This window comes from Rana temporaria, chromosome 1 (genome assembly GCF_905171775.1).
Source record: "Rana temporaria chromosome 1, aRanTem1.1, whole genome shotgun sequence".
NCBI classification, from domain to species: Eukaryota; Metazoa; Chordata; class Amphibia; order Anura; family Ranidae; genus Rana; species Rana temporaria.
In genome coordinates this window covers 688,591,550-688,615,429 of record NC_053489.1, presented here as the reverse complement: position 1 = coordinate 688,615,429, position 23,880 = coordinate 688,591,550, and the positions used below count along the sequence as shown (strand labels likewise).

The 23,880-nt window shown below is 47.9% G+C and overlaps 1 long non-coding RNA gene across 1 annotated transcript; it reads left to right on the top strand.

The window, feature by feature from the left end:
- The first annotated feature begins 1,473 nt into the window (after positions 1-1,473).
- LOC120925101 lies at positions 1,474-12,305 on the top strand. The gene is made up of 3 exons (XR_005746548.1): positions 1,474-1,566; positions 3,032-3,177; positions 12,220-12,305. It is a non-coding gene; the product is annotated as an uncharacterized LOC120925101 (long non-coding RNA).
- The last annotated feature ends 11,575 nt before the right edge of the window (positions 12,306-23,880 follow it).

The following is a 23,880-nucleotide window of genomic DNA, read 5'->3' as shown; positions in this document are numbered from 1 at the left end:
CATGGAGCTGGAGGAGTGCATAAGCCGCATGGAGGAGGAGAACAACCACCTGAGGTCACAGCAGGCTGACCCCCCCAGGCTCCATGAACTGGAGATGGAGCTGGAGAAGCTCAAAGAGGAGAACCGGCGGCTGCGGAGGGAGCAGAGGGTGGCTGACCCTATGGGGCACTGATTCCCCCCCCCCCCGAACTCTGAGCACCAGTGCTACAGCATTTCAACAAATATAATTTTTTTTTTTTTTTTTATGAATCTCCTGTGATTGTCACTTCAGAGCCATAACCTGCCCCCTCCCATAGCGGGACACCTAGACGGCGGCGCACAGACCCATTCGCCGTCTTCACACTGACTTCTGGTGACTCTGCAGATCGCACAAAGACTTGGGGACTGACCGGCGTGTGATCTGACGTCCCGGTGGCATTCCTGAGTCTGAAGCAGTTGCCAAGGGAGGTCAGTCACGCCAAACGGAGTTAACCTCGGACTAAAAGATCTGAACCCGTCAACCCTACTGGACCAGGGAAGGTCCAACCGGGTTGCCGGAGCAGGGAGAAAAAGGGGGGCCATTGTGAAGGATGCTTCAGTTTAATTCTCCCTGCTCGTTATGCTGTGTGTGTGTTAGAGGATTTCAGGTGTGACTCATTCCTTCGGCTAACAGGCTGTTGATATGGTAATGACCTTTCCTCAGCCAGTCCTAGTTCAAAGGGTAAATGGTCTAGTGTGTTGTGTGAAGAAGCCCTGTGGTTACTGTGATTAGGAGGGCCCCTGTTAATTATTCTGATTGCTTCATTGTGGTAATTATCGCTTCTACATGCGGGGCCAGGCTGCCTAGATAATGTATTCTGTACAACTAGTAATTAACGTCACTGATGTCATTATCTAAAGAAATGTGTCTGGCAGGTTCGGTGACAGAGGGTCTAGAGACTGATTAGTTCAAGGAGATATCATTGTTTCCAAGGATCTGTATTGAAGACCCCCACTGTGTGAGGGGGGGGCGAGATTTGTCATTGTAACAGCTTTGTAAATTACATATAAGCTGTGTGTTGTACCATTAAAGCTGTCTTGTTCCAGCAGTAAGCGTGACCCATGTGTGGCTTATTGGGCGATTCCAGGAATGTTCCTCCTCGTGGAATATTGGGGTGATGCTCTTTAAGGAAGAAGGGAATATTTGACGGGGATATCATTCTAATACCGTCACAAATAATAATAACAGTTCATGGCTGTGGGGGAGGGGACATTAGAGTGCAAGTTTCTATGTACTGTGATATGGAATATTCTATCACTTTGTAATTGAAAATGCTGCTACATCTCTGAAGATATATAAAGACTTGTTTTTGTGAAATCATGGAGTGTCAGCTCTGTGGGCTCACAGAATGGAGATGCCTCTTGGTGAACACACACCCCATCCACTTCTATACAGACAGATGGCCGAACTTCAGCAGGTGAAAGATTAACAAGGACGGCAACTCCTATCCTGATAAGAATCTGTGATTGCTGGAAGGTCGGTCCCCATCAGGTATATAAGTGTCTCCTCACCTTCAGGAGATACAGAACTTCTCTCATATCCATCAGGTAAGTGTTATGGAGGGGAGGGGGTCTCAGTCCTGTATGGGGGTCCAGAATCTTTATATCACTGGGATAATGATGAGTTACTGATGTATTGTCTCCATTTATAATGTTGGTGCCATATAATTCCTGAATAATAATAATAATAATACACCATATATAGAGCTCAAGGGGGAATTACTAAAGGAGTGGATTATGGTCACTCTTCCAATCACCCCCATTACTATCTGTATAGGAGGGTCTATGGGACGTCACACCAGAAGTGAATGTTGGGGACAAATTCCTCTTTTGTAATCTCCACTAAATCTATTCTGAATGTATAAAACACCATCTATAAAGCTGCTCCAGGCGGTTCAACCACTTTACTCCACCTTAAAGTTGGTGACATCAATTCCTTTCAATGGAAGAAGGCAGAGAAAGAACATTTACCTTTTATTCACACTTCAAGTTCCTTGGGGGACTGAGAGGGGAAAAAAGTATCAGTAAAATGAAATGATTTTCTCCTTCTTATAACTGTTCCACGGTGTGGACGGATGTAGGGTTCTCCCAGTGTAGACAGGTGTTGGGTTCCCCCCGTGTAGACAGATGTTGGGTTCCCCCCGTGTAGACAGATGTTGGGTTCCCCCGGTGTAGATGGATGTTGGGTTCTCCCGGAGTAGACGGATGTGTAGATGGATGTGGGGTTTTCCCGAGTAGACGGATGTTGGGTTCTCCCGGTGTAGACGAATGTTGGATTCTCTCGGTGTAGACGGATGTTGGGTTCTCCCGGTGTAGACGAATGTTGGGTTCCCCCGGTATAGACAGATGTTGGGTTCCCCCGGTGTAGACGGATGTTGGGTTCTCCCGATGTAGACGAATGTTGGGTTCCCCCCGGTGTAGACAGATGTTGGGTTCCCCCGGTGTAGACGGATGTTGGGTTCTCCCGGTGTAGACGGATGTTGGGGTTCTCCCGGTGTAGACGGATGTTGGGTTCTCTCGGTGTAGACGGATGTTGGGTTCTCCCGGTGTAGACGGATGTTGGGTTCTCCCGGTGTAGACGGATGTTGGGTTCTCCCGGTGTAGACGGATGTCGGGTTCTCTCGGTGTAGACGGATGTTGGGTTCTCCCGGTGTAGACAGATGTCGGCTTCCCCCGGTGTAGATGGATGTGGGGTTCTCCCGGTGTAGACGGATGTTGGGTTCTCCCGGTGTAGACGGATTTTGGGTTCTCCCGGTGTAGACGGATGTTGGGTTCTCCCGGAGTAGACGGATGTTGGGTTCTCCCGGTGTAGACGGATGTTGGGTTCTCTGGGTTCTCCCGGTGTAGACGGATGTTGGGTTCTCTGGGTTCTCCCGGTGTAGATGGATGTCAGGGGGTTCCTTTTGATGTTCTCTGTCCTTCATGTCATATTTGGTGTCTCAGTTTCCCACCATATTTGTATAGAGAATGGTTATTTATGGTGAGATATCATCCCGTTCTCCGTCCCTCTCAGGTCTTCCTGGACTCTGAAGATGAAGCTCCTCCTTTCTTTCTTTCTCCTCTCCGCGGTCTCAGCAGACAAAATCTGTGAACAGAATTGTCCTGGAGAATGTTGTCTGAGGGACGTCGTCTCCCTCACAAACCTCATGAAATCTATGGGTAGGTCACCCTCCTCTATGCCTAGCCTCTTCATGATCATAGCACCATTTTCTGTTTCAATGTGTTTATTGCTTTAAGAATTTAGCATATAAATGGCCCACGCTGGGGCTAGATCAGGGGCAATCATTTCTGATTGAGCAATAAAAATGACAGTCATGACAAGCAAAATAAAAGAATTCTGAAACATCGGGATGATGCCGAAAAGTAAAAAATGTCCTGTCCCCAAAATCTACCCACAGTCACCTTGGGGGCTCTTCTCCTGCAACCGACCCCACAGGGAGGCAAATTATTATTAGAAAGAATAAGTAGGGAAAAGAAAAAGAAGAGTGCAGACAAGAAAGGGGGTGGGAAAACTAAAATAAATAGCAGTCCTAGGGCTAAATAAAGACCATAAAAAGTATAAACCAAAAAAAAGGTTAAATGGGATGAGTATCGTATATTCTCGACTATAAGCCGACCCGAATATAAGCCGAGGCACCTAATTTTACCACAAAAAACTGGGAAAACGTATTGATTCGAGTATAAGCCTAGGGTGTCCATCTGCATGCCTCACTGTGCCCATGTGCATGTCTCACTGTGCCCATGCCTCACTGTGCCCATGCCTCACTATTTCCATACCTCAATAGAGAAGAAGGGAACTGCAGCTCCAGGTGAGTGCACTAAGCAATCAGTGTCCTCTCAGAAGCATGGGTGCAGGCAATGCATGGAACAAAACTTGAAAATAAAAAGGTTGGACAGCCGCACTTCCAAAAATCCTTAAAAAGGTCACCTTTAATAGTAAAAAGAAACAGCACTACAAATCACAGCAGGCAGTGGGGTATAAGCTGACGCGTTTCGCACTGTAATGTCAGCGCTTAGTCATAGCTAAAATGCCTATGACTCACTGTGTTCATGCTTCACTGTGCCCATGTCTCACTGTGTCCATGCCCTTCTGTGCCCATGTCTCACTGTGTCCATGCCTCACTGTGTCCATGCCTCACTGTGCCCATGTCTCACTGTGTCCATGCTTCACTGTGCCCATGCCTCACTGTGCCCATGCCTCACTGTGCCCATGTCTCACTGTGTCCATGCCTCACTGTGTCCATGTCTCACCGTGTCCATGTCTCAACGTGCCCATGTCTCACTGTGCCCATTTCTCACTGTGTCCAATCCTCACTGTTCCCATGTCTCACTGTGTTCAAGCCTCACTGTGTTCATGCCTCACTGTGTCCATGCCTTACTGTGTCCATGCCTCACTGTGCCCATGCCTCACAGTGTCCATGTCTCACTGTGTCCATGCTTTACTGTGCCTCACTGTGCCCATGCATCACTGTGCCCATGACTAGACTTACGTTTAACATGAGAGTCTATGGAAGGGGTGCCCGGCTTTGAAAAATCGGTGCTCCCCGGCCGTAGGTCCCCCAGACAGCAAACTTTGCACACTTGTAGAGGAAACCTAGGGCTATATGTGTGCCAAGTTTATGGTCCAGGGGACCTACAGCCAGCTGGTACCAGGTCCCCAAAGTCTGGGAGATCAGGCGCAAAAAGGTGACTCATGTATAAGCCGAGGGGGGCATTTTCAGCACAAAAAAAATGTGCTGTAAATCTCGACTTATACTCGAGTATATACAGTAATTAGAAAAAGTTGTGTGTTACCGGCGCCAAGATAATAAAAGTGCAACCTCAAAGGTTGGATTTAAATTTGTGTATTTGTGAAGTAAATTGCGCTAACTTATATATATACGGTAATTACCTTCAATATATATAAAGACGTAGTGTAAACACCTCACAAAACTGAACACAAGTTCAGAACAAAGTGAAACATATATGAGAACACGTGAATGTCCTAAAAAGTCTGGTGTGAAAAGGAGTAATGCCCCGTACAAACGAGCGGAATTTCCGATGGAAAATGTCCGATGGGAGCTTTGCGTAGAATATTCCGACCGTGTGTACGCCCCATCAGACTTTTTCTGTCGGGATTTCCGACTGACTTAGATAGAGAGCAGGTTCTCTATTTTTTCCGATGGAAAAAAAATTCTATCAGAAAATCAGTTTGTCTGTATGCAATTCCGACGCACTAAAAACCCTGCATACTCAGAATCAAGTCGACGCATGCTCGGAAGCATTGAACTTAATTTTTCACCCGCGATTGAGTGAGTGAAAAACTTATATAGCGCAGTACATGCAAACTTAATCGCCTCTGGGCGCTCGTTGTTCCTTTCTCCTTTGACATCAAAAGAGATGAGTTTTGATCTTTCTCCTGAACGCCAAGTGGTTCTCCTCCAACCGAATGCTGGTTGGTAAAGCGTTCCATAGTCTGGGAAAATGGAGCGCAAATCTTCTTTCTCCTTTGGACTTGTATCTGGCTTTGGGTATCTGGAGGAGATTTTGGTTGGTGGATCGCAGAACGCAATTGGGGTTGTGAGCTTTTATCTTTTCGCATAGATATTGAGGGGCCTTCCAATGGATGTACTTATGTGTCAGACAGAGTGCTTTAAATGCAATTCTGTCCTTTACTGGCAACCAGTAAAGGGTTCTCAGCGAAGGTGAGATTGATTCCCAGGTTTTTTTTCCCAGTCACAAGTCTAGCGGACGTATTTTGAATGACTTGCAGACGAGAGATTTGGTACTTTGGGAGTCCGAGGTGATACAGTCTGGAGTTCACAAGTGTTCCCACCACAACTGCTATGTCTTCTTTGGGAATAAATGGAATAAGTCTGCGTAGTAGGCGCAGCAGATGGTGGGATCTGCTGACTACTGACCCTATTTGTGCATCCATTGTCATGTAGGTGTCAAAGATGACCCCGAGACTTTTGACTTTGGCGCTAGGGGTGATGATTTGGCCCAGAATGGGCGGGGGGTCCAAGTTGTAGGAAGTTGATTCTTACGACTGGCGTGAAACAGGAGAAGTTCTGTTTTCGCACCGTTGAGTTTAAGATAACTCTTTGTCATCCAGTTTTCTATCAAAGAGAGACATTTCTCTAGACCGAGATGATGATTCTTTTTGTTGCATATGCGAAAATACAGTTGTGTGTCATCTGCATAAGAGTGGTAAAGTAATTTTTGGCTGCTGATGATAGATATTGAACAGAACCGGCGACAGGGGGGATCCCTGAGGGACTCCGCATGACACTGTGCGTTTTTCAGAAGTGAAAGGTCCCAGTTTCACTATTTGTGATCGGTTTTCCAGAAAAGAGGAGAACCAAGATAGATTACCTTCTGCGACTCAGAATTGGGGGCTTCAAGACAGACGGGGTTCATGGTCTCGGTAACTATCTTGAAGAGTTCGCGGGGACGGTTTAGGGCATTAGTGATGTTATTGGAGAAATGATTTTTGTGAAGGATGCTTCAGTTTAAATTCTCCCTGCTTGGTTAATGCTGTGTTAGAAGGTGATTTCATGTGTGACTCATCTCTCTGTTAATATGTTAAATGGCTAGCTTTTGAAAGGCCTTTAATTGTGTGATAACACTGTCTAAAACCCATTGATGCTCAGAGGTGTGAATAGGTGTCAAGCGGCATGCGAAGACGAAACGTCTGCCTAGGGAACTCAGTGTGTGAAGGTGGTTTGTTTGATGCCATTAATTAAGGAATGTGCAGTGATTAGACATGATAATTATAGGCCGGTGCCGACCTGTCTAGAATGTTATAGTAATTAGCCTTAGTGTGTGATTAGAGGGGTGGAGATCTCATGGTTGCTTTAATGCCTGGTACTGTATATAAAGCTGAGAAGAAACCCTTAAAGTCTGTCTTGTTCCAGCAGTGAGCTCTGACTCATGTGTGGCTTAATGGGCGATCTCAGGAATATTCCTCCTAGTGGAATATTGGGTGATGTTCTTATGGAAGAAGGGAATCTTTGACGGGGATATCATACCAATACCATCATAATTGGTTGGCAGCGGCGGGATTTTCCCTTCTACTCTCCTTTACACCCGGATTCCAAGCAGACACTGGAAGAACTACTGGAAGTTCGTGGAAGGATTGCTAGCAACAAAACCAAGCGGGTCATCATAGCAGAATCAATGGAGCTAGACCAGGAGAACTTGGTTGCAGCAACGCCAGCAGTACAAGACATGGAGACACCAGTGATTCAGGAGGAGGAATCGCCAGCCAACAAGCTAATGAGAGAGAAGCTAGCATGGTTCGGTCCGAACCCAACGGCGGATGTGGTGCTGAAAGTGATGGACCTGTTAACGGAGGAGGCTTAACAAATAAGAGACGTAGAGCTACAGAAGGCTAAACAAATAAGAGACGCAGAACTACAGGAGGCTAAACAAATAAGAGACGCAGAACTACAGAAGGATAAACAAATAAGAGACGCAGAACTACAGTTAAAACTGGTAGCAGTCCAACAAGCAGCCGCACATTCTCCAAACAGTGAGTACAGCACAGCAGACACAAGGAAGATTCCGTTTAGCGCTTTTAAAGCTTTTGATGAAAAGGACTGTGAAATTGATAACTACCTGGCAGACTTTGAGCGACAATGTAACCTGCACCGAATAGCTAGAGGAGAGTGGGTTGCAATATTGTCAGGCAAACTGTCAGGCAAAGCTTCTGATGCTTTCCGGACCGTGCTAGATCAGGATATCCATAGCTACGCCAGGGTTAAAGAAGTGCTCCTGGCTCGTTATGCAGTAACCCCAGAGTCCCACCGACAGAAGTTCAGGGACTCACGCAAAACCACGAAAGACTCTTACGCGGAATGGGCATGCCAGTTGTCCCTGTCGGCCTCTAACTGGGTTAACAACAGCCAGGCCACCACCGCAGAGGACATTTTGCAACTAATGCTCCTGGAGCAATTTTACAATCACATCCAGACGGACGTCAAAGACTGGGTGAGAGATCGCAGGCCCATGACTCTACCAGAGGCCGCGAAGTTGGCGGATGAATATGCGGATACTCGCAAGACAAACCAGGTCACACCACGGGTACAACCTCCACAACCAACGGCGCCCTCACACCCACCAGCCGCTAGATACCAACCTCCTAAAAGACCGATGACATCTAGCCCTCGCTATCCACGCCAGGAGGACAACGAACAACGCTGCTTCCGGTGCAAACAGCTGGGTCACTTCAAGCAGAATTGCCCCATGAATGACAACACCAGGTCAAATTGGTCTCGACCTGGGTACCGCCCACCAGCAGCAGCCCATTGTGTAGACTCGGCTTGGGATCCCCAGGAGCTGGGTCAGGAAGAACCATTGGACACCATTTACGAAGTCCTCACGGTACAATCTGTTATTACGGACAACAGGGAACACCATTGTCAGCTGGTCATGGGCGACAGCCATGAGCCGGAGGGGCCCTGGAGGGAGCTGGGCAGAAAGAGGCACCGCCGGCCACCCTCCAAGAAGAAGAGGTCCTGGAAGCCGTATAACAAGCGGACCTGGGAGGAGAAGAAGCGACTGGGGGAGAGGGAGTCACAGCAGGTGTCCCAGATGCGGGCCGAGATGTTCGCCAAGGGCCCACCGGTGGCCCCTTACACCACCACCCAGTTCCTTATGATGAAGGACCACGTGGAGAGCCTGCAGGACATGAGCAAGCAGGAGCTGATCCGTGAGTACATAGAGCTGGAGGAGTGCATAAGCCGCATGGAGGAGGAGAACAACCACCTGAGGTCACAGCAGGCTGACCCCCCCAGGCTCCATGAACTGGAGATGGAGCTGGAGAAGCTCAAAGAGGAGAACCGGCGGCTGCGGAGGGAGCAGGGGGTAGCTGACCCTATGGGGCACTGATCCCCCCCCCTCGGACTCTGAGCACCAGTGCTACAGCATTACAACAAATATAACTTTTTATTTTTTATGAATCTCCTGTGATTGTCACTTCAGAGCCATAACCTACCCCCTCCCATAGCGGGACACCTAGACGGCGGCGCACAGACCCATTCCCCGTCTTCACACTGACTTCTGGTGACTCTGCAGATCACACAAAGACTTGGGGACTGACCGGCGTGTGATCTGGCGACCCGGTGGCATACCTGAGTCTGAAGCAGTTGCCAAGGGAGGTCAGTCACGCCAAACGGAGTTAACCTCGGACTAAAAGCTCTGAACCCGTCAACCCTACTGGACCAGTAAAGGTCCAACCGGGTGGCCGGAGCAGGGAGAAAAAGGGGGGCCATTGTGAAGGATGCTTCAGTTTAAATTCTCCCTGCTTGGTTAATGCTGTGTTAGAAGGTGATTTCATGTGTGACTCATCTCTCTGTTAATATGTTAAATAAGGCTAGCTTTTGAAAGGCCTTTAAATGTCTGATAACACTGTCTAAAACCTATTGATGCTCAGAGGTGTGAATAGGTGTCAAGCGGCATGTGGAGACGAAACGTCTGCCTAGGAAACTCAGTGTGTGAAGGTGGTTTGTTTGATGCCATTAATTAAGGAATGTGCAGTGATTAGACATGATAATTATAGGCCGGTGCCGACCTGTCTAGAATGTTGTAGTAATTAGCCTTAGTGTGTGATTAGGGGGGTGGAGATCTCATGGTTGTTGCTTTAATGCCTGGTACTGTATATAAAGCTGAGAAGAAACCCTTAAAGTCTGTCTTGTTCTAGCAGTAAGCCTGGACTCATGTGTGGCTTAATGGGCGATCTCAGGAATATTCCTCCTAGTGGAATATTGGGTGATGTTCTTATGGAAGAAGGGAATCTTTGACGGGGATATCATACCAATACCGTCACAATTTTTTTTGGCTTTGAAGATTTCTTTGTGGTATTTTTTTGTTATTACCTTATAGACAGAAAGGTTTTCTTCAGAAGAGCTTCTTTTCCAGGCGGCTTCTGCTCTTCTGCGCTCTTGCTTCAGCAGCGACAGCTGGTCATTAAACCAGCTGGAGTTGTTTTTCCTGATGCAGGTTTTGTGTTTGGGCCGACCAAGTCGGCTGACTGTAGTAGAGCCGCGTTTATGGCATCCAGTGTTTCTGTGGCAGTTTGATATGGTTGGATGGATTTTATTTTTTTCCCTAATGTAGTTTTTAAGAGCTCTGAGTAGAGCTTCTTATGTGATCTAGTCCAGTGTGTTGTCACTGGTTTTGATGTTCTTGTTAGGGGGGCCTTTGTGGTGATTGTGAGTTTAATTGCATGGTGATCTGTCCATGGCAACGATTCATTTTTTTAAATGTTAATTTCCAGATCTTGTCTGAAAATAAGATTGAGCGTGTGACCAGAACTATGTGTGGGCCCACATACTAGTTGCTGCAGACCTAATACTTCCAGATGGTCAATGCAGGCATTGGCAACGGGATCTTGTGAGGAGTTGGCCCACAGGTTGAAGTCCCCGAGTAGCAAAAGGTGTTTGCTGTTTAGGGTGAAAGTGAACATGAACTCTGACCAAGGTGAGAGAAGCTGCGATTTTGGACCCGGTGGTCTATAGCAGAGTAGAATATGGACGGTCTCCTGTGGATTTGTTTGTAGTTGCAGAGTGAGGGTTTCCATGAATGGAAGCGAGTACTGAAGGGCTGGCTTAGTGATCGCGAGGTTAGTCTTATGGATCACTGCCAGGCCTCCTCCTCTTTGCCCCACTCTGTTTTCTGTTATAATGTGATAATTCTCTGGCACCAGTTCTCCTAGAATGGTGTTACAGTCGGCTGTGAGCCAGCTTTCTGTGATAAAGAGGCAGTCTAGATCGTTATGTAGAATGAAATCGTGGATTTCTTGTCAGTGTTTTACTGCCGATCTCGTGTTGACCAAAACGCATGATATGCGCTTGGGCTGGGGTAAATGCTTATGATATTTGATTGTCGATCGTCGATCAATTCTTAAAAGTTGCTCCCTTCTTAGAGCTTTTTTCGTGACAACTGGTAAGTTTGAAGCGAATGGTTTTAGTTCCCAGATGGTTTCTGCTGAGTAACTGAGATTATCCATGATCGCAAAAAAATGCAGAGAGAGTACTGTTGATTGGCGGGTGATGGGGGGAAAGAAATCCAAGTGGGGCGCCACTCGTCAAATCTTCCCTCCCCGTTTTGATCCAGAGGAAGGCAAAAAAACCCAGGCGTGCTGGCCAATCTTCAATAACTGGGGAAAAAAATTCCTTCCTGACCCCTAAACAGGCAATCGGCAAAACCCTGGATCAAAAATAGTGAATGATGCACCAAATCTGGAAAAAGGGCTGTGGCAGGGAGGTGGGGGTGAATGGTATTGGGTGTTTGGGTGTACCAAGATGGCCGCCGACCGGGTTTAGGTCCGAGCCGGGGCAAGGGTACTGGGGCAGCTGGAGGGTGAGCGGTGGAGATCCTGGGGGACCACGAGGAGTCCTGGGGTGGCTGGGGCTTTTGTGGGGTACCACCGGGGGGCGATTGATCCGTTTTGACTGCTGACGCGAGCGTGCCACTAGGCCGCGGCTGAAGTACGGCCGCCGCGATCTTGTCCCAGAACGTTCGGGGGAGATTGCGGGGCCGTGAGGGGGGGGATTGTTTTGCTGTTGGTGTAGGGGGATGTTTGGGTGGCCGTTACTGCCGTTTTACCCGGGCGGACAAGCCGCGGCTTATCCTGAAAAGGACGTCCGCAAATCACCTCCGGGCAGAGGGCAGGGGCAGGAGGATGGAACCGGCGGTCAGGTAAACACCTGGGCTTACCTGTAGGAAGGAGCCTGTGGGGGAGGCAACAGACGGACTGACGGAGGCCAACTGGGAGAGAGAAACAGCTGGGTCCTGGAAGCGGTGGTGAGTGCTTTGCCGCCGGGGGCTGGGAGAAGCGCACCTGCCTGACTGACTGACTGCCTGACTAGCTTGTCCCTGAGTGGAGCAGACTCGTCAAAAGCGTCCTACTCCACCTAGATTGTGCCTGTTCGCTGTTCTATAGGAAAGGCTATGTGCTTGTGCAAAACGTCTCACAGGAATTCCCTGACAGATTGTGTCGAGGAAGGAAGGTGGGATCCCGATCTGTTAGAGGGTAAAAGGCACAAAGGTCCAGCCAATATGATCAAAGGCCTTCTAGGCATTGATAGATAACATGAATATGGGTGAGGTTTTGTTCCATGGTCAGTAAGGAAAATGTTTGGATAGTGTTGGGGGTGGGGCAACCATATCTGCCTATTTAAATTTGTAGGTTCCTCATATCTCTGTTTTCTATTCCAGCTTCCACAGCCCTGGAGAGCAGTAAAATTGTCTGCACTGACGTCAACCAGCGAGGAGCATTCGCTACCTGTCCTGCAGGTAATTATCACAAGACCTCAAATAGAGCTCAGTATCAGTGTGAGAGAGACGTTTCCTTCACTCCAGACCACCCATGAGGTCCTAGAGATCTCAGACCACCCATGAGGTCCTGGAGATCTCAGACCACCCATGAGGTCCTGGAGATCTCAGACCACCCCTGAGGTCCTAGAGATCTCAGACCACCCCTGAGGTCCTAGAGATCTCAGACCGGCCATGAGGTCCTTTGAGATCTCACACCACCCCTGAGGTCCTAAAGATCTCAGACCACCCCTGAGGTCCTAGAGATCTCAGACCACCCCTGAGGTCCTAGAGATCCCCTACCACCCATGAGGTCCTAGAGATCAAAATACAGGGGGCAGGCAGAGCACAGTATTGGGAGGTCAGGAGGAAAAAGTACAGGGGGGCAGCAGGGCACAGTTCTGGGGGGCCAGAAGGGCAAAGTACAGGTAGCAGCAGAGCACAGTACTGGGGGTCAGAAGGGCAAAGTACAGGGGGCAGAAGGGAACTTTCCAGGTGATCAAAAAGACAAAGTACTGGGGGGGGGATCAGGGCACAGCACTAAGGGTCAGGAGGACAAAGTACATGGGGGCAGCAGGGCACAGTACTGGGGGGTCAGAAGGGCAAAGTATAGTGGCAGCAATAAACAGAACTATAGAGCGGAAGGGCAAAGTACTGGGGGACAGCAGGGCACAGCACTAAGGGGCAGAAGGACAAAGTACAGGGGGGAGCAGAGCACAGCACTGAAGATCAGAAGGGCAAAGTACAGGGGGGCAGCAGGGCCCTGTACCGTTTACATTGCTTCAGTGATGAATGAACATGGGAGTGATTAGTACCAATCTCTCACCATGTTCATTCAGGGAGGGGCTAGTGAACATGTGTACATCTCCCCCCACCACATTTCATCCTAACACCAATTTCCAGCCCAAGCAGTCAGCAGGAGGAGGAGGGGAATACGGCACTGCTGGGGAACAGGGAACATGGTGGGGATCAGCGCTGCTGGGGGGTTCATGTACAGTATGGGGGGTAAGAACAGTGCTGAGGGACCAGGAGGAAAAAGTACAGGGGGCAGCAGGGCACAGTACTGGGGGGTCAGAAGGGCAAAGTACAGGGACAGCAAAGCACATTACTGGGGGGTCAGAAGGGCAAAAAGTACAGGGGGCAGCAGAGCACAGTACTAAGGGTTAGAAGAGCAAAGTACAAGGGCAGCAGAGCACAGTACTGGGGGGTCAGAAGGGCAAAGTACAGGGGGCAGAAGGGAACAGTCCTGGGGATCAAAAGTACAAAGTACAGGGGGCAGCAGGGCACAGCACTAAGGGTCAGGAGGACAAAGTACAGGGGGCAGCAGGGCACAGTACTGGGGGGAAGAAGGGCAAAGTACAGGGGCAGCAATGAACAGTACTGGAGATCGGAAGGGCAAAGAGCTGGAAAGGGCACAGTACTAAGGGTCAGGAGGACAAAGTACAGGGGGAAGAAGGGCACAGCACTGGAGATCAGAAGGGCAAAGTACAGGGGGGAAGAAGGGCACAGCACTGGAGATAAGAAGGACAAAGTACAGGGGGCAGCAGGGCACAGTACTGGAGGTCAGAAGGGCAAAGTACAGGGGGCAGCAGGAAACAGCACTGGAGAACAGGAGGACAAAGTACAGGGGGCAGCAGGGCACAGCACCGGAGATCAGCAGGGCAAAGTACAGGGGACAGCAGGGCACAGCACTGGAGATCAAAAGGGCAAAGTACATGTGGGCAGCAGGGCCCTGTACTGTTTACATTGCTTCAGTGATGAAGAACATGGGAGTGATTAGTAGTACCAATCTCTCACTGTGTTCATTCAGGGAGGGGCTAGTGAACATGACATGTGTACCATCCCCCCTACCACATTTCATCCTAACACCAATCTCCAGCCCAAGCAGCAAATGCAGCCAGCAGGAGAAGGAGGGGAAGACAGGCGGCACTGCTGGGGAACAGGGAACATGGTGGGGATCAGTGCTGCTGGGGGCTTCATGTACAGTATGGGGGGCGAGAACACCAGTGGGGGATTCATTTACAATCCTCCTGTGGCTCCCCTGCAGCAGCTGAAACCAGCAGTAGAGGAGAGAAAAAATAGCTGGCAGCAGGGGAGTCATTGGTACTGCGGGGTGGGGGGCAGAGAACAGGGGCAGGTACAAGAAGAGTTAGAGCAGCAGGAGATGATGCAGGGGTCAGAAGAGAGAGCAAAAAAGGGTTTCTTCTGTCTCTGCAGCTCTGATTTCTGGGACACAGCTCGGGACATGGACATGGTGGGACAACTTCTTGAAAGCCGTGACTGTCCCGGCAAGTTCGGGACGGTTGGCAACTCTGTATGTAGGATTGTTGAATGTAAAAATCTGATATTTCATCACTTCTCATTTCATACAGATTACACCCCCACGGGGTGTGCCTGTGGGAGTGCCTGTGGCTCGTGGGACATCCAGTCTGAGAAAACCTGTCACTGTCAGTGCAAGAATATAGACTGGACATCGGCCCGCTGCTGCAAGATCGGATCCAAGTAGAGTCTGACCACCAGAGGGCGATGGGAGGGACGCCGCTGAACGATCTCTTCACACCTATTACATGTTTAGAGAACGGCTGAGGGGGTCCAATTATAAAAGGTTGACAGTTTGTCATTTCTTTTGTAGCAAATAAAGTTTTCTCTGAAAATGTTGTTCAGTTACTCCGCCCTAAACCCGGATTCTTTATTCCTCACAGTGGGAGGGCGGAGTCGGGGTGACATCACAGGTTCTCTTTGGTTTTAGGCGGACCAATCCGGTTTTATAGCTCCTCCTCCTGAGTTTGTGACTCTGTAAAACATTTATAAAGTGGAGAAAACCAAGTGAGAAGCGCGGCGGTAGAAGCGGGGGGATTATTTTGCAGATCTCTATAGACAGGTCCCTCTGTATAGGATCTCCATAATGAGAACCAAAACCTATGAGATGTGTGCAGATTTCATCCCTCTGAGATGGGAGAACACACCAATATGGAGCGATGGGATTGGTTACAGGTCAGAATCAGCCAATCAGGGAGCCCCATGACTGCAGGCACCGCCCCCCATGGACTGTTGGTCAGATGGACTCTTCTATGGATCCCCCGGGGGGAGGGGGAATGGAGTTTTAGTTGTTTTTGTCATCTGAAGCAAAAAGCCATAAATCTGACAACACGGAGCAATATGATTGGTTGGGATAGAAGTCATACTGCACAATGGCCACTAGATGGAGCCGAGGAGCAGAGGAAACACACAGGTCCTGAGAATTCCAGGGGGAATAGCCAAAGAATTGTACCCATTGGTTATATTTATTTGCCAATTCCCACTAGCAAGCTCTAGAAACCAAACAGAGCATGATCCCCGACTGTCAGAGGTATCTACAGAACACGGTGATCAAAGCATTGACACTGAGATCTCTATTGGTCACTATTGGGGATAATGGGATCGGTACTTCTCACTACTGGGGATACTGGGATCGGTACTTCTCACTACTGGGGCACAGAGACCTCCACTGGTCACTACTGGGGAGTGGGGACACTGAGATCTGTACTGGTCACTACTGGGGAGTGGGGACACTGAGATCTGTACTGGTCACTACTGGGGAGTGGGGACACTGAGATCTGTACTGGTCACTACTGGGGGTACTAGGATCTGTACTGGTCACTACTGGGGATACTGGGATCGGTACTGGTCAGTCACTACTGGGAATACTGGAATCTGTACTGGTCAATACTGGGATCGGTACTGATCACTACTGGGGATCTGTACTGGTCACTGCTGGGGATACCGGGATCGGTACTGGTCACTACTGGGGATACTGAGATCTGTACTGGTCACTACTAGGGAGTGGAGACACTGAGATCTGTACTGGTCACTACTGGGGGTACTAGGATCTGTACTGGTCACTACTGGGGATACTGGGATCTGTACTGGTCAGTCACTACTGGGAATACTGCAATCTGTACTGGTCAATACTGGGATCGGTACTGATCACTACTGGGGATCTGTACTGGTCACTGCTGGGGATACCGGGATCGGTACTGGTCACTACTGGGGATACTGAAATCTGTACTGGTCACTACCGGGGATACCGGGATCGGTACTGGTCACTACTGGGGATACTGAGATCTGTACTGGTCACTACTGGGGATACTGAGATCTGTACTGGTCACTACTAGGCACACTGAGATCTGTACTGGTCACTACTGGGGATACTGAGATCTGTACTGGTCACTACTGGGGATACTGGGAACTGTACTGGTCACTACTGGGGATTCTGAGATCTGTACTGGTCACTACTGGGGATTCTGAGATCTTTATTGGTCACTACTGGGGATACTGAGATCTCTACTAGGGACACTGAGATCTGTACTGGTCACTACTGGGGATACTGGCTTCTGTACTGGTCACTACTGGGGATAATGGGATCTGTACTGGTCACTACTGGGGATAATGGGATCTGTACTGGTCACTACTGGGGATACTGAGATCTGTACTGGGGATACTGAGATCTGTACTGGTCACTACTGGGGATACTGAGATCTCTACTAGGGACACTGAGATCTGTACTGGTCACTACTGGGGATACTGAGATCTGTACTGGTCACTACTGGGGATACTGAGATCTGTACTGGTCACTACTGGGGATTCTGAGATCTTTATTGGTCACTACTGGGGATACTGAGATCTCTACTAGGGACACTGAGATCTGTACTGGTCACTACTGGGGATACTGGCTTCTGTACTGGTCACTACTGGGGATAATGGGATCTGTACTGGTCACTACTGGGGATAATGGGATCTGTACTGGTCACTACTGGGGATACTGAGATCTGTACTGGGGATACTGAGATCTGTACTGGTCACTACTGGGGATACTGAGATCTCTACTAGGGACACTGAGATCTGTACTGGTCACTACTGGGGACACTGAGATCTGTACTGGTCACTACTGGGGATACTGAGATCTGTACTGGTCTTCTCCATCATGCCATACCATCAGGGAGACATGTGATTGGCCCCAAATTTATTCTGCATCAGGGCAACCACCCCAAACATGCCGCCAATGTCATTAGGAACTATCTTCGCCATAAAGAAGGACCTTGGAGTGATGGTTTGGCCCCCACAAAGCCCTGATCTCACCATCACAGAGTCTGCTTGGGATGGGAGATGGCGGAGGGGTTGGCCTCAGCAGGTTTGATCGGGTTCTAGCGGGGGTGGAGCAGAGGTTGGGGTTCATGCTTGAGCGCCATAAGAAGAGATATCATTGTTGGAGGATTATTGTATATTTAGAATTAGTGGAGGGGATGAAGGAGGAGAAGTAAATTGTAGAACAGGTTCCGAGGTATGAGGATGTGGTGAGAAGATCTCAGGAGACGTGTTATCACTACTGGGGAGACAAAGATAAATTATCTGACATTATAAGTCAGAAGAATGAGGAAATGTCAGGAAAAATACGAGTTGTCGGGGGAAGGTAACATGCTGATTACATTGGGGTAGATTCAGTAACAATTGCGCTTTTTTCGATTCACGGAGCAGAAGCTCCGTAAATTGCACGGGCGCGCCGGCAAAATCCCCGGCGAGCGCGCGCGCAATTTAAATGATCCCGTAGGGGGCGGGAATCATTTAAATTAGGCGCGTTCCCGCGCCGATCGTAGAGCGCATGCTCCGTCAGGAAACTTTCCCGATGTGCATTGCGGCAAATGACGTTGCAAGGACGTCATTTGCTTCAAAGTGAACGTGAATGGCGTCCAGCGCCATTCACAAATCACTTACGCAAAGTACGTAAATTTCAAGTTTCGCGACGCGGGAACGACGGGTATACGTAACATTGGCTGCCCCTGCTAATACCATCTATGAACACACAACACACCCAACCTTGGAGCAAATGGGCTACAGCAGCAGAAGACCACACTGGGTGCCACTCCTGTCAGCTAAGAACAGGAAACTGAGGCTACAGTTGGCACAGGATCACCAAAATTGGACAATAGAAGATTAGAAAAACGTTGCCTGGTCTGATGAGTCTGAATTTCAGCCACAACATTCAGATGGTGGGGTCAGAATTTGGCACATGGATCCGTCCTTCCTTGTCAGGCTGGTGGTGGGGGTGTAATGGTGTGGGGGATCTATAGGATCAATACTCTGTGCTCGTCCTCTATCTATAGGATCAATACTCTGTGCTCCTCCTCTATCTATAGGATCAATACTCTGTGCTCATCCTCTATCTATAGGATCAATACTCTGTGCTCATCCTCTATCTATAGGATCAATACTCTGTGCCCCTCCTCTATCTATAGGATCAATACTCTGTGCCCCTCCTCTATCTATAGGATCAATACTCTGTGCCCGTCCTCTATCTATAGGATCAATACTCTGTGCTCCTCCTCTATCTATAGGATCAATACTCTGTGCCTGTCCTCTATCTATAGGATCAATACTCTGTGCCCCTCCTCTATCTATAGGATCAATACTCTGTGCTCCTCCTCTATCTATAGGATCAATACTCTGTGCTCGTCCTCTATCTATAGGATCAATACTCTGTGCTCATCCTCTATCTATAGGATCAATACTCTGTGCCCGTCCTCTATCTATAGGATCAATACTCTGTGCCCGTCCTCTATCTATAGGATCAATACTCTGTGCTCCTCCTCTATCTATAGGATCAATACTCTGTGCCTGTCCTCTATCTATAGGATCAATACTCTGTGCCCCTCCTCTATCTATAGGATCAATACTCTGTGCCCCTCCTCTATCTATAGGATCAATACTCTGTACCTGTCCTCTATCTATAGGATCAATACTCTGTGCCCGTCCTCTATCTATAGGATCAATACTCTGTGCCTGTCCTCTATCTATAGGATCAATACTCTGTGCCCGTCCTCTATCTATAGGATCAATACTCTGTGCCTGTCCTCTATCTATAGGATCAATACTCTGTGCCCGTCCTCTATCTATAGGATCAATACTCTGTGCCCGTCCTCTATCTATAGGATCAATACTCTGTGCCCGTCCTCTATCTATAGGATCAATACTCTGTGCTCCTCCTCTATCTATAGGATCAATACTCTGTGCTCCTCCTCTATCTATAGGATCAATACTCTGTGCCTGTCCTCTATCTATAGGATCAATACTCTGTGCTCCTCCTCTATCTATAAGATCAATACTCTGTGCCCGTCCTCTATCTATAGGATCAATACTCTGTGCTCCTCCTCTATCTATAGGATCAATACTCTGTGCCTGTCCTCTATCTATAGGATCAATACTCTGTGCTCCTCCTCTATCTATAAGATCAATACTCTGTGCCCGTCCTCTATCTATAGGATCAATACTCTGTGCTCCTCCTCTATCTATAGGATCAATACTCTGTGCTCCTCCTCTATCTATAAGATCAATACTCTGTGCCTGTCCTCTATCTATAGGATCAATACTCTGTGCTCCTTCTCTATCTATAGGATCAATACTCTGTGCTCATCCTCTATCTATAGGATCAATACTCTGTGCCCCTCCTCTATCTATAGGATCAATACTCTGTGCTCGTCCTCTATCTATAGGATCAATACTCTGTGCCCGTCCTCTATCTATAGGTTCAATACTCTGTGCCCGTCCTCTATCTATAGGATCAATACTCTGTGCCCGTCCTCTATCTATAGGATCAATACTCTGTGCCCCTCCTCTATCTATAGGATCAATACTCTGTGCCCGTCCTCTATCTATAGGATCAATACTCTGTGCCCGTCCTCTATCTATAGGATCAATACTCTGTGCCCCTCCTCTATCTATAGGATCAATACTCTGTGCCCGTCCTCTATCTATAGGATCAATACTCTGTGCTCGTCCTCTATCTATAGGATCAATACTCTGTGCTCGTCCTCTATCTATAGGATCAATACTCTGTGCCCGTCCTCTATCTATAGGATCAATACTCTGTGCCCGTCCTCTATCTATAGGATCAATACTCTGTGCTCGTCCTCTATCTATAGGATCAATACTCTGTGCTCATTCTCTATCTATAGGATCAATACTCTGTGCCCCTCCTCTATCTATAGGATCAATACTCTGTGCCCGTCCTCTATCTATAGGATCAATACTCTGTGCTTGTCCTCTATCTATAGGATCAATACTCTGTGCTCCTCCTCTATCTATAGGATCAATACTCTGTGCCCGTCCTCTATCTATAGGATCAATACTCTGTGCCCGTCCTCTATCTATAGGATCAATACTCTGTGCTCCTCCTCTATCTATAGGATCAATACTCTGTGCTCCTCCTCTATCTATAGGATCAATACTCTGTGCTCGTCCTCTATCTATAGGATCAATACTCTGTGCTCATCCTCTATCTATAGGATCAATACTCTGTGCCCGTCCTCTATCTATAGGATCAATACTCTGTGCCCGTCCTCTATCTATAGGATCAATACTCTGTGCTCCTCCTCTATCTATAGGATCAATACTCTGTGCCCGTCCTCTATCTATAGGATCAATACTCTGTGCCCGTCCTCTATCTATAGGATCAATACTCTGTGCCCGTCCTCTATCTATAGGATCAATACTCTGTGCTCGTCCTCTATCTATAGGATCAATACTCTGTGCCCGTCCTCTATCTATAGGATCAATACTCTGTGCTCCTCCTCTATCTATAGGATCAATACTCTGTGCCCGTCCTCTATCTATAGGATTAATACTCTGTGCCCCTCCTCTATCTATAGGATCAATACTCTGTGCCCGTCCTCTATCTATAGGATCAATACTCTGTGCCCGTCCTCTATCTATAGGATCAATACTCTGTGCTCGTCCTCTATCTATAGGATCAATACTCTGTGCTCATCCTCTATCTATAGGATCAATACTCTGTGCCCGTCCTCTATCTATAGGATCAATACTCTGTGCCCGTCCTCTATCTATAGGATCAATACTCTGTGCTCATCCTCTATCTATAGGATCAATACTCTGTGCCTGTCCTCTATCTATAGGATCAATACTCTGTGCCCGTCCTCTATCTATAGGATCAATACTCTGTGCCCGTCCTCTATCTATAGGATCAATACTCTGTGCCCGTCCTCTATCTATAGGATCAATACTCTGTGCTTTTCCTCTATCTATAGGATCAATACTCTGTGCCCGTCCTCTATCTATAGGATCAATACTCTGTGCCCGTCCTCTATCTATAGGATCAATACTCTGTGCCCGTCCTCTATCTATAGGATCAATACTCTGTGCTTGTCCTCTATCTATAGGATCAATACTCTGTGCTCCTCCTCTATCTATAGGATCAATACTCTGTGCTCGTCCTCTATCTATAGGATCAATACTCTGTGCCCCTCCTCTATCTATAGGATCAATACTCTGTGCCCGTCCTCTATCTATAGGATCAATACTCTGTGCTCTTCCTCTATCTATAGGATCAATACTCTGTGCCCGTCCTCTATCTATAGGATCAATACTCTGTGCCCATCCTCTATCTATAGGATCAATACTCTGTGCCCGTCCTCTATCTATAGGATCAATACTCTGTGCTCCTCCTCTATCTATAGGATCAATACTCTGTGCCCGTCCTCTATCTATAGGATCAATACTCTGTGCCCATCCTCTATCTATAGGATCAATACTCTGTGCCCGTCCTCTATCTATAGGATCAATACTCTGTGCTCCTCCTCTATCTATAGGATCAATACTCTGTGCCCGTCCTCTATCTATAGGATCAATACTCTGTGCCCGTCCTCTATCTATAGGATCAATACTCTGTGCCCATCCTCTATCTATAGGATCAATACTCTGTGCCCGTCCTCTATCTATAGGATCAATACTCTGTGCCCGTCCTCTATCTATAGGATCAATACTCTGTGCCCGTCCTCTATCTATAGGATCAATACTCTGTGCCCGTCCACTATCTATAGGATCAATACTCTATGCCCGTCCTGTATCTATAGGATCAATACTCTGTGCCCGTCCTCTATCTATAGGATCAATACTCTGTGCCCCTCCTCTATCTATAGGATCAATACTCTGTGCCCGCCCTCTATCTATAGGATCAATACTCTGTGCCCATCCTCTATCTATAGGATCAATACTCTGTGCCCGTCCTCTATCTATAGGATCAATACTCTGTGCCCGTCCTCTATCTATAGGATCAATACTCTGTGCCCGTCCTCTATCTATAGGATCAATACTCTGTGCCCGTCCTCTATCTATAGGATCAATACTCTATGCCCGTCCTGTATCTATAGGATCAATACTCTGTGCCCGTCCTCTATCTATAGGATCAATACTCTGTGCCCCTCCTCTATCTATAGGATCAATACTCTGTGCCCGCCCTCTATCTATAGGATCAATACTCTGTGCCCGTCCTCTATCTATAGCAGGGGTCTCTAAACTTTCTAAGCAAAGGGCCTGTTTACTGTCCTTCAGGCTTTGGGGGGGCCGGACTGTGGAAGTAGAAAATGCCCCGGCGTCAGTAGACATAAACAATGCCCTATCATTGGTTATATTTGGAGGAAGAATGTTCCATTGTTGTTTGTACCAATGGGAAGAATAGTGCCATTGATGGTGTCAGTGGGAGGAATAGTGTCCCATTATTAGAGTCAGTTGATAGAATAGTGCCCCATGATGGGTGTCAGTTGATAGACCAGTGCCCCAAGGGCCAGATAAAGGCAAGCAAAGGGCCACATCTGGCCCCCGGGCCGCAGTTTGGAGGCCACTGATCTATAGGATCAATACTCTGTGCTCATCCTCTATCTATAGGATCAATACTCTGTGCCTGTCCTCTATCTATAGGATCAATACTCTGTGCCCGTCCTCTATCTATAGGATCAATACTCTGTGCTCCTCCTCTATCTATAGGATCAATACTCTGTGCCCGTCCTCTATCTATAGGATCAATACTCTGTGCTCCTCCTCTATCTATAGGATCAATACTCTGTGCCCGTCCTCTATCTATAGGATCAATACTCTGTGCCCCTCCTCTATCTATAGGATCAATACTCTGTGCTCCTCCTCTATCTATAGGATCAATACTCTGTGCCCATCCTCTATCTATAGGATCAATACTCTGTGCTCATCCTCTATCTATAGGATCAATACTCTGTGCCTGTCCTCTATCTATAGGATCAATACTCTGTGCCCGTCCTCTATCTATAGGATCAATACTCTGTGCTCATCCTCTATCTATAGGATCAATACTCTGTGCCCGTCCTCTATCTATAGGATCAATACTCTGTGCCCGTCCTCTATCTATAGGATCAATACTCTGTGCTCCTCCTCTATCTATAGGATCAATACTCTGTGCCCGTCCTCTATCTATAGGATCAATACTCTGTGCCCGTCCTCTATCTATAGGATCAATACTCTGTGCCCATCCTCTATCTATAGGATCAATACTCTGTGCCCGTCCTCTATCTATAGGATCAATACTCTGTGCCCGTCCTCTATCTATAGGATCAATACTCTGTGCCCGTCCTCTATCTATAGGATCAATACTCTGTGCTCCTCCTCTATCTATAGGATCAATACTCTGTGCTCGTCCTCTATCTATAGGATCAATACTCTGTGCTCGTCTTCTATCTATAGGATCAATACTCTGTGCCCGTCCTCTAT